The following is a 10,724-nucleotide window of genomic DNA, read 5'->3' as shown; positions in this document are numbered from 1 at the left end:
GGGCAAAATGAATGAACGCCAACAATCGTGTTCATTGACCACGGTATACAAAACACACAAACGATCGATGTCGAATTCATAATACTCTCATGAGTTGGATGTCATTTTAAGAATGCTTAAGCCTGATGCAGTCCTCAACATTTCTTATCTGTACAACTGTACAACTTTGTACCTTCCACTCATGGAGGAAGGAAACAACTTGAAAAAAAAAAGGTTTTTTTTATCTTCCTCCATGCTTCCACCCACTACTGTTGTACGGCACTGCTTTAGTAGTATTTTTCTTTTCTGTTTTGGTTTGGTTTGGGTGATGCAGTGGTGGCAGTCGAAGTCGAATGCCAATCCGCATCCATAGAATCCACGGCCATAGCCACAGCTGTCATCTAAGCGAGAACGACTGCGTTGCACTGTGTTAAGCTCGAGATGCTTGTATTCGTTGAATATGAAGTGGACATGACCACTGCGGTTGTCAGGCACACCGCAGTGCAAAACTTTAACCAAGAGAATGTCGTGGATTTCGATCCAATTGTCCTCTACGACGTGTGGTGGAACGGCGATGCGACAGAGTGCTGCACATGGCTGGTAAGTTCTACTCATTCGTTAATAAGCACACCTTAATGTTTATACGACTAACATTTCGAACGATTTAATCTTCACCGGCATGTGCTTTGTCCCGCTCATTGTGCAGTAAGCAAATGTCCGGCGCAATCTCGTAGCGTGACTTTGGGGTTTAGGCCTGGCTGCTCGAGACGTATCTCTCCTTTGATTAGAGTCTCGGGCAGTCTGCGATATGTCTGGAAGGGTCGGCGTTATGAAATGGGGAGGGGGTGCAGCACGCACTGCCGCGGACGCTCAAGGTAGACACTGCTTCGCAGGAGGGGCCATCGGCGCAAATGTGTGCTTTTGGCAGTTAGCAGCAGAATTTTGGTTTTGGACATATAATTTTGGGCGTAAATGTTAAGCGGCTCCATATTTAGTCTGATGGAAAAACATATGCCACATGAGAACCTGTCTGCTGCATGAACGGGTATCTGTCGTGTAGTGGACGTGGGAGCCACGCTTGCAAATGCTTTGCATTCATGAAAGGATGAAACGAGAGTAATGCCAGGAGGAGACCAGAGGAACTGATATTCTGGCCTGATTTGTTATTATGACACTTGAATGTTTATCACCCAACATTGCTGCCTGTCGGCAGTGTCAGCTTTGTAATGCCTTGTTAAATGCAATGCAGAAACTGAAGAAATGGTGCTGCACACGTCGAAAAGGCTCAGAAATCTGTCCTTAGAAAAGGGCAAGAGCACCAAAGGTATGGCAACTGAAAGTTGACAAGATTTTAGATGTATATGTTGTTACTGATTTGTGTCATGTGGCTGTGCTTTATATAAAAAAAATGGCGCTACATGCTAGTATTTTTTACCCAAGCCCAAACCGCATGCGAGCGATTTTGTGCGCGACGGCGACGAGCGACGGAACAAGCCGTCGCGCAAACTGATCACTCGTTCTTGTCGCTTGATTGCTTGGTTCTGGTAATCTACAACTCGTCGCCGGAACGACTTTCTATGAGCGACTAGCCAATAGCGCGAAGCCAGAACAGGATGTACATCAGTCAAGTACAACCGATTGTCGCACGGAACAAGCGAATGACTCAATTTTGATACGCACAAAGATAAGAACCTAGTGCAAGACCTTAAGAAATAATATGGTGCTCTTTACAGTAAAACATATCAAGTTAAACTAATAGAGCATGCGTCACACCAGTTACGGCGCGTATTTGCTGCCCTCATACCAGCAACACCGGGGAAACAGCGCTCAAAGTCATCGCTCGCGTGTGGTACGACTTGTAGGCGACGAGCGAATGTGACAGCCATCTCCGTCACGTCACTTGTCGCTGTTGCGTGCAAGATCGCGTGCATGCGGTTTATACTTAAGGCTTGTTGAAGGCCTTACAAGAGCATTGCATCTTTTTGCAAAGGAAGTGAGCTCTGCAGTGGACACAATGTAGTGCATATTTGTGCATGAAGACATTTGTGTGTGGCTTTCTATGACTTCAAATTGCACTTCCATGTCTGTGTTCATCTTATTGTGTAATTTTTACAGGAATTATAACTGCCATGGCCTCTATGGCACCTTTGTCACAGGAGCATGGTAAGAGTACATTTTTTGTACAGCACTGTTCAGTTTCAAGCACCAATTTTTTCTAGTTGTGCAGTACTTCACACTCACTGATATTCGTCCACGCTCAGCAGTGCTTACTCACCGCCACTACCTTACAAATGGACCTTTTTCCAGTAAGCGACCCCTCTAGCGGCCGTCACTTCAACTAAATTTGACGGGCAACACACACACGCTCCCACCGCTTCTCGCCTCTACGCAAAGCATGGTAGCGTTTGACCAAGCAGTCTCTTGCGACGGCTGTCCCTGCTTTTTTTTCTTCTGTCGCTTGTGTTGCTGAAGCAGCTTCTCATTGTCCTGCTCTAGCGCGCATGTATTTGCTCACATGTAGCAATAACACATTTTACATTTACTGATGCAATGGCAGCATGCTTATGCGATGTGCAGGCCATTTGTAACCAAGATTTGAGAGATGCGCCGGCTTTTGTTCTTCAGCAGCTTGGTCAGTACTTTGACTCAACTGGCGAAGGCATGTGTGAGCGTGAAACGCGCCGTGGCAGGACTTTCTTCAGGATAAACTCGACCGTCGTTTTGAGTGGCTCGACTTGAAGGAGGCGGTCAACAGACGCATGCACGTGCGTACGAGCTTGCCCTCAAGAGCGGGCATGCAAGCAGCTCACCATGATGAACAAACAACATGCAAAACTTCTGCACACATACTGCGAGTGCACTGCAGGGCAAGTGTTGTTTTATATCGAGATATGTATCGTATATGGCATGGTACTGGGGACTAAGTGAACGCAACACAGTACGGGGGGGTAAGCAGAATGTAAGTGGACGCAACACGTTGTTTTGTCAGGTGCATACTAAGCTTCATTTGCCTGCAAAAAGTAAGACTCGCGAGTTTTGCATAATGCGGCACCACGCGTGTGTCGCTTTGGCCTCGAAACGATGCATTCTGATCGGCTGTGTGGCGAGATTCTTCTTTTCGTTTGGCCCCATGTAACCGTACAGCTATTTCCGCTTGCATGCGGTAGCACATTCTTAAGCCAATGGTAAAATCCGTGCGGTATACATACCCGTAGATTAAAACATCGCCGTGACTTCCGAGTCGGTCGTAAGGCGAGAAGTCCAATAATCACAGCGCCAGCATCATGCTGTTACCAGAACGCAGGACTTACCTCACTCAGCAAGAATTGCGTGATAACTCACTGATAACATGGGGTATTTTTTTTTAATTTGACCGTGCGCTCCACTTCAGTACAATGTTCACCATTCCACGCCGGTTTGTGCAATCGACGGTACAGAAAGTGCCTGCATGAGTTTTGTCGCAAACGCTGCGCCTATCCTCGAGCGTTAGTTCACAGAGTCTTTTCATTGACAAAAGTGCTTGCAGTCTTTCCCACAAACAGCTAAGTGTTTCCTTTAACCAATATTCTTGCCCAGAACACGAGAAAAATTATTGATCAGCAACTCAAGCTCAGGAAATTGCCGCGGATCATGCAAGGGTTCACGCACTCACTTCGCACACCTGCCCTGTGATAATGGCGGCGCGGCATGTAATGCAGCTGGGGCATGCCCATGTGCATAGCTGAATTGGAAAAAGGTCCATTCATTTGAGCCTATAGGCACTCATCATCATAGATTTGCAACCGTTTGCACTTTTTCACATTTGCTCTTATGATGTCACTGACGCCTACTCATGCTAACATTGATTCATGCCCGGTCATGTCAGAAATTTCACGAGATCGAAGCCGGTTGTATATTTCACTTTTTTTTCTTGACCAAATAGATATGGTGGGCACGCCATTCAAAAGCATGCAACTGAATTTTGTTTTTAACAGAACCTAACAGTTTACCAGAAAAAGCTACCAAAGACCAACTGGTGAAGGCTACATTTTCATGCGGAGTGCTTTTTCTCAAATTTGAAAGTATCTGAAGCAACATAAACGAAACATGGACACGTAACTATTATTACATAGTATATACAAACATAAAGGATATAAGTCGTATGGTTTCCCTTTTTAAGAGAAAAAATGCCTTCTAAAAATTTGAGAAATGCTACATTTTACAATATTGTACAACCGATTTCACCTTTCATTTTTCAGTGCATGAAATTTTGCCGAATTTGTGCCTGTGCGTGTAGAACTAGAAGGAAAATAGTATGCAATAAACATTTGATGGCAAATGAGTGACTACGGCTTAAGCGGTCAGGCATGGGGTTCAATGGGGGCTGGGTAGGGGAATCTTCGCGACTACATTTAAACTGCAATTACACATTAAGCGGGTACGTATTAATGAGGTTTGACTGTACCCGAGTTCCTTGAGTGTAGGCAGAAATAATTACCTATGTATTATTGCAGCGTCATTGTACAGGTCATGTTTGCAAGGTACCAGTGTGTGGTATGTCCCACACAATGTTCCTGACAGACATTTTTGGTTTATATACCCCGGCAATGTGTAATGGTTACATTATGCTCTTTCGATAGCATGGGACTCCTATATTGCTTTTGAAGTCTTAAATCCTTACCTTTTATGAGACCTGGCAATTCAAGGGAAAAGTTGTACATTTTCTTTTGTAGCTGACATGGACATATTCACTGGAGAGGCCATCGATGTTGTCATCGGATCCTCAAGAGATGACGGAAAGGTAACTATAAAAGTCGTAGAACTGTTTTTTAAGGATCGATGTTACATTTACGTTCTGAAAGGGCTCGTACATTTCAGAGTGGGGAAAGAAGCTGAACTATGTCCCTTTTGTTTTTCCGTTATGGATGTAAGTAGCTGTGTATGATCCACGAACTAGATTTATGGCCGAGTACCATATTTATTCAAATCTAGGCCGGTCTCACTCCTAAGCCAGCACCTGAAGGTCTGAAGCCAGTGAAAAAAGTGTTTTTCTTGAATGTAAGCCGGACAAGTTAGGGCAACAGACATAAAACGCGAACAGCATTTATTAGTCACGACCCGTCCCAGCCCATGCAGTGTTGTTGTTGCTGCTAACCTTGTTGCTTACCTTCTTATCGTTGTCAGCATAAAAGAGCAGACAATTTTTGGTGCCATTTAGTGCACTTTAGATGCTGCACTTCTTGAAAGCATGCAATCAAGCTTCATGGTGTGTCCCATGCTGCAGTGACCCAGCTCGCCACTTGTGTTAGTTATGTGCATTTAGTACAACCTGTTGCTGTTAGCTTATACGCTTTATCACTCGGCCAGATCGCGAAGTATTTCCGCAGGCAATCCATCCTCAAAATGCTTGTTGATACAGACGTCAAGTGGCTGAGGCTGGTCCATCATGCCACCTGGTATAATAGCGATGTCCATTCAAGCTTGGGAGAGCACAGCCTTCATGCTGTCAGTAAGGTGCCCACAGTACATATCAAGGACAAGGAGACAGTTCTTAGGGTGACGTTGCCATTTGGATCCTAATCCACTAGTCAAACGTGGCACTCGTCATTCGCCTGTTCGCATTTGCCTGTGTGGCAGCATTTCTGGGAAAGGCTTCTTAAGCCGGCAGTGGCTTCTTCTTATAAATTATGTATGCAGGCAGCTTATGTCAATCAGCTGTGCCATGCAGCATCATGATCGCATGTTGCTTTCCGCAAGTGGCCGAGCACATGACGCCCCTTTGGTGCTGTTGTCATTGGCTTGCTACACCACAGACATACCAAAATAAATGAAAAGGGGTCAGTTTACAGCACTCTACTGCAGCCACTTTTGATTGGCTGGAGTGGCCAAGTAGAAAATCTGACCCTGGTAATATGCTTGCTCTGGTATTTTTGTCTCACATAAATGTTTTAGTTGTGTTTATTGTTGCTTAACACTATTGCCACAATTTCCTGTGTAGAACAGTGTCCCATGAAAGCACAACTATGCTTGCTCTCAATGCATACAAATGTACGAGAAGTGTTTGCAGATCATCTGCATTTGCTGGTGGTAGTAAAATTAAGAGTGTGCAGAAATGACAGCAGTGGGATAGTGGGCATGAAGAAACAGTTCTGTGCGAGACTAGCTTGATGGCTCCTCTAACTAAGCCGCCATAAAGCGATCTCGGTGCTTGTGGAGATGGCCATTTTCGCTGCGTCTTCCAAGCCCGTAAAAAAATTGCTGCCACACAGAAGAAATAACTATGTAAAATGAAATTGTACTTCTACTATAAGTTAGATGGTGCACTGCGCTCGTAGTGACGCAGGTCTCCAAAACAGCGCGAGAAAACATAATTGGTGGACTAATCCTTTATTATGGTAATGTCACTTGTGTGATGAAATCTAGGGTTTGACGAAAACTTGTCTGGCGAGGAAAGAACATGGCTGAATAAACGTACACTCGCCAACTGAAGAACACAAAAACAACAGATTGACGTTTTGGCACCCACTACGGGTGCCTTGTTCACAATGAACGAATGCATGGTGATCTTTATTATATATGCGTTGGAAGACGTAAGGCCCTTGCGTACAACTCAGGGAGGGGGCCCCGTGTCCGGTTTATTGTGTTAGTTGTAGATTGTAGTATGCAAAATGATTCAAGAAGCTATCGGGATAATTTCTTCTCTCTTTTGATGATGAAAGCCGAATGCCCGCTAATACTGTGACCAGTCTTCTCATGATGCTCTGCTAGGGCGCTGGAAACCGTGTGTCCTTTGGCTACATCATTGCGGTGCTGCTGTAGCTTTCTTTTAAAGTTTCCCGTCTCGCCTACGTAGCACGCCTGGTAGTCCTGGCATGGAATTTTGTAGATGATGCCGGGATATTTTTCTTTTTCGAGGCAGTCTTTGACTCGGACGAGTTGTTGTTTTAGCTTGCTTGAAGGGACATGGCAGATTTGTACATCATAATCTTTGAAAATTCTTGACATTGACTCGTTCACGCTTCGTGCATAGGGGAGAGCCGCCCGTTTCCTTGTTCTCATCGGCCTGATGGGGGTTCAGCGGCACGCTTTTCTTCAGTCTTTATAAACTGGCTAGGGTAGCCATTGCTGACCAAATCCTGCGTTACTCTCTTCAACTCAGCTCTGCGTGCGTCAGTAGTCGAGCACGATCGGAATGCACGGGTGAACAGTGTAGAGGCAACAGATCGTTTGTGTCCAACGGGATGGGCCGAATAAAAGTGCAGATATTTCCCTGTGTGCGTAGGCTTCTGATAAATGCTTGTTGAAAGGCCGGATGCAGTACGCATGACTTCAACGTCAAGTAAAGCCAGGCGACCATTAACTTCTTTTTCAACGGTGAATTCTATTGTGCTTTGGAAAGCCCTCGAAGGTAAAGCCCTCACGACATTCCAGCCCGCTCCAAAATTGTTCCTGCGGTATGTCGACGATTGTTTTTCCATTATCTGCCGCAAAGACGTCGTACCTTTTCTGCAGCACTTGAACTCTTTCCAAAGCACAATAGAATTCACCGTTGAAGAAGAAGTTAATGGTCGCCTGGCTTTCCTTGACGTTGAAGCCATGCGTACTGCATCCGGCCTTTCAACAAGCGTTTATCGGAAGCCTACGCACACAGGGAAATATCTGCACTTTGATTCGGCCCATCCCGTTAGACACAAACGATCTGTTGCCTCTACACTGTTCACCCGTGCATTCCGATTGTGCTCGACTACTGATGCACGCAGAGCTGAGTTGAAGAGAGTGGCGCAGGATTTGGTCAGTAATGGCTACCATGGCCAGTTTATAAAGACTGAAGAAAAGCGTGTCATCAGGCCGATGAGAACAAGGAAACGGGCGGCTCTCCCCTATGCATGAGGCATGAGCGAGTCAATGTCAAGAATTTTCAAAGATTATGATGGACAAATCTGCCACATCCCTTCAAGCAAGCTAAAACAACAACTCGTCCTAGTCAAAGACTGCCTCGAAAAAGAAAAATATCCCGGCATCGTCTATAAAATTCCTTGCAAGGACTGCCAGGCAGGCGTGCTACGTGTGTTTTTCAGTTGGCGAGTGTACGTTTATGCAGCCATGTCACGTGTGTGAAGGTTTTTTTTTCTGTATGTGTACATTAATGTTGATGGCATAATTACGTAATCATGCAGTCCTTGGAACGCAATGCTTGTGCACATTTCTATATTGCATCTAGTGACCGCACAGATCAACCTGAAAATAAAGAGTGGTCCTACAGACAACACATGTATTTGAAATTCGGCTACCCAATGTCAAGGTAGATGTTAGTGAGTTCATCGAGCTATAGATAGCAGTGAATATTCTTGCAGATCATTGTCAATTTAACAAATTCAGCGATTGCTATTTATGCTTGGGAGATTTTTATGTGGGATTGTCTAAAAGATTTTTTAAAATTTTACTGTATAATTTCGTTCTGCTCATGCAGGTGAGCTACAACTAATAAATGGCCAGAATGACAGAAAACAGTAGAGTTGAGAAAATGCATAGTGTATATCGTCCAGTATAAAACCTGTTAGCTACAAGCTATGTATGTGTTATTATATATTGCAGGTGTATGCTGGATCCGGGCAATGAATAGAAAAGGCTGCTTGGGGGACATTGTTGCGCTCTACGTCTGACTATGTTCTGGCGTATGGCGTCCACAACGTATTGGATGCCAGATGAGCTTAAGAACAGAAGCGTGACCGGGACTTTGTCCAACAAGTCGCGATACAAGGGAAGGACTGAGGCCAGACCAGCCTTGACACCACAAAAGTTGTCATCCTTGAAAAGTATATGAACATACTGTTCTAATGAACTGATCTACTCATGTATAGATGTCACATGCAAATAGGCACAGTAAAAGCGAAGCTAGTGCTAAAGCACTGTGTTGCGATCATCTGCTACTGAAATATTTCATGTTAAAACTGTAGAAAGAATTTGAGGCATGTGAGTTAACATGAAAAAAGTAATCTGCAGTTTGGTTATTGAAAATGCAGCTTTGCAAAAATATTTCATTGAACCGTGGGCATATTGTTGGGAACTTGCACTTTGCATGCTGGAAATTATTGTTTAGATGCTTTCATTAATTTTGTACTCGTGATTGCTTTTCTTGCGCAGGCCTCCTCCGGATCTTCATGGGCAACCGTGTCATGCCGGAAGACGAGAAAAAAAAAAGATTGAAAGAAGTGCGCAGGCAATTGGTGCAGAAACTCGCTGACGCGCAAAGAAGGTAGTGCTACTGGTACTGATTGCTACGGGGCTTGTCCCAAAAGTTTGTGCACTGAGCCAGCAAAAACGCGGCAGAGAATGTAGTGACATGAACTGCTCAAACTTCTGGGACAGACTTTGTATATTTACCTTACCAGCTTAGCACTTCTACCTTTCTTTGTGGAGTTAGTGCTTACCGTATTTACTAAAAAATAGGTCCAACATGAGTATAGGTCGACCACTATATATTGAATTAGTTGAGAAATTTAGAAAATTTTAGTTTGAATTAAGTCAGCCAATATCTTTCTTTAGCAGTAGTAGTGTAAACTTAAATTATTTCTCTTAAGGGTCTTGGGTGGTGGGTGGGTGCCTCAGTTTAGAGCTCCATTGGTCTCTGCAGCTTGCTGGGCTTGATCGAGAAGAGCTCTCTGGCTCTCTAGATTTTCGCTAGCAAGCCAAACGTCCCGCTGCCTGTTGCTTGGAATTTGCGCCGTTAGGGGGTGAATTTAGAATTTGGAAGTCGTTGCTTACATATCCACATTACAGGACGAGACTTGGCCCACCAAGGGAAGTGGCAGGGTGTATGCATCTTGTGAAGTATTTGAATGTATGGATATGCGTGGAGGACCACACAAATAGCGAAGGAACGAAAAAGATTAGGTCTATCTTAAAGAGACGGGAAGAGTGTGGATCAGAGAGCAAATGGCGATAGCCGATATTCTTGTTAACATTAAGAGGGGAAATGGAACTGGGCAGGCCATGTAATGCGTAGGATGGATAACCGGTGGATCATTGGTTACAAAATGGATACCAAGAAAGGGAAGCGCAGTCGAGGATGGCAGAAAACTAGGTGGGGGGATGAAGTTAGGAAATTTGCAGGCGCAAGTTGGAATCTGCTAGCGCAGGACAGGGGTAATGGAGATCGCAGGGAGAGGCCTTCGTCCTGCAGTGGACATAAGTATAGGTTGATGATGATGTGTGTTTGTAAGAAGAGCCAGTACCTGACCTGTTTCCCTGTACGGTCTGGGTGTAGGTGGCTGTATTTTTGTCTCTTTGGTCTCCGAGGATGTCGTGCTGGTGGATCAGGGGTATTCCAGTAAAACACGTTGTGGGGCTAGTTGGTGCATAGCTTTCAAAAGATGAAGCGCCAACAGTGACAGCACATTAGGAAGGAACAAAGACAGGACAGGCGCTACTTGCAACTGTTTATTGTGGTCAAAGGTGGTTGAATATATAGCCATGGGGAGAGGGGGGGACGAAAAAGGTGGAACACTGATTTTATGAATGCGCACGCGTGAGAACACTGAAGATGTGCATGAAGGAAATGGCGAATCTAAAACTTATCTAAAAACACACTTTAATTTGTGTATATATTCAGAGACGGGGAGCTGACACATGTTTCCCCTCTCTTCCTAATCTGGTTGGCCTCCAACAATTCACGTGCCACAGAGTCTTTACTTTTAAACAAGATTGTAGTATTTTGAAGCCTTGCTTCACATGCTTGTTTATTTTCATTGCCGCAGGCCTTGCAA

The 10,724-nt window shown here is 44.7% G+C and overlaps 1 long non-coding RNA gene across 1 annotated transcript; it reads left to right on the top strand.

Moving 5' to 3' along the window:
- Positions 1-497: 497 nt before the first annotated feature.
- Positions 498-8,687, top strand: LOC125942907 (uncharacterized). Its single transcript, XR_007465413.1, has 5 exons — positions 498-579; positions 1,229-1,303; positions 2,095-2,142; positions 4,692-4,759; positions 8,554-8,687. It is a non-coding gene; the product is annotated as an uncharacterized LOC125942907 (long non-coding RNA).
- Positions 8,688-10,724: the final 2,037 nt, after the last annotated feature.

This window comes from Dermacentor silvarum, chromosome 2 (assembly GCF_013339745.2).
Source record: "Dermacentor silvarum isolate Dsil-2018 chromosome 2, BIME_Dsil_1.4, whole genome shotgun sequence".
In the NCBI taxonomy this organism is placed as follows: domain Eukaryota; kingdom Metazoa; phylum Arthropoda; class Arachnida; order Ixodida; family Ixodidae; genus Dermacentor; species Dermacentor silvarum.
The sequence above is the reverse complement of the archived record's forward strand: the minus strand, read 5'-3'. Positions and strand labels throughout refer to the sequence as shown.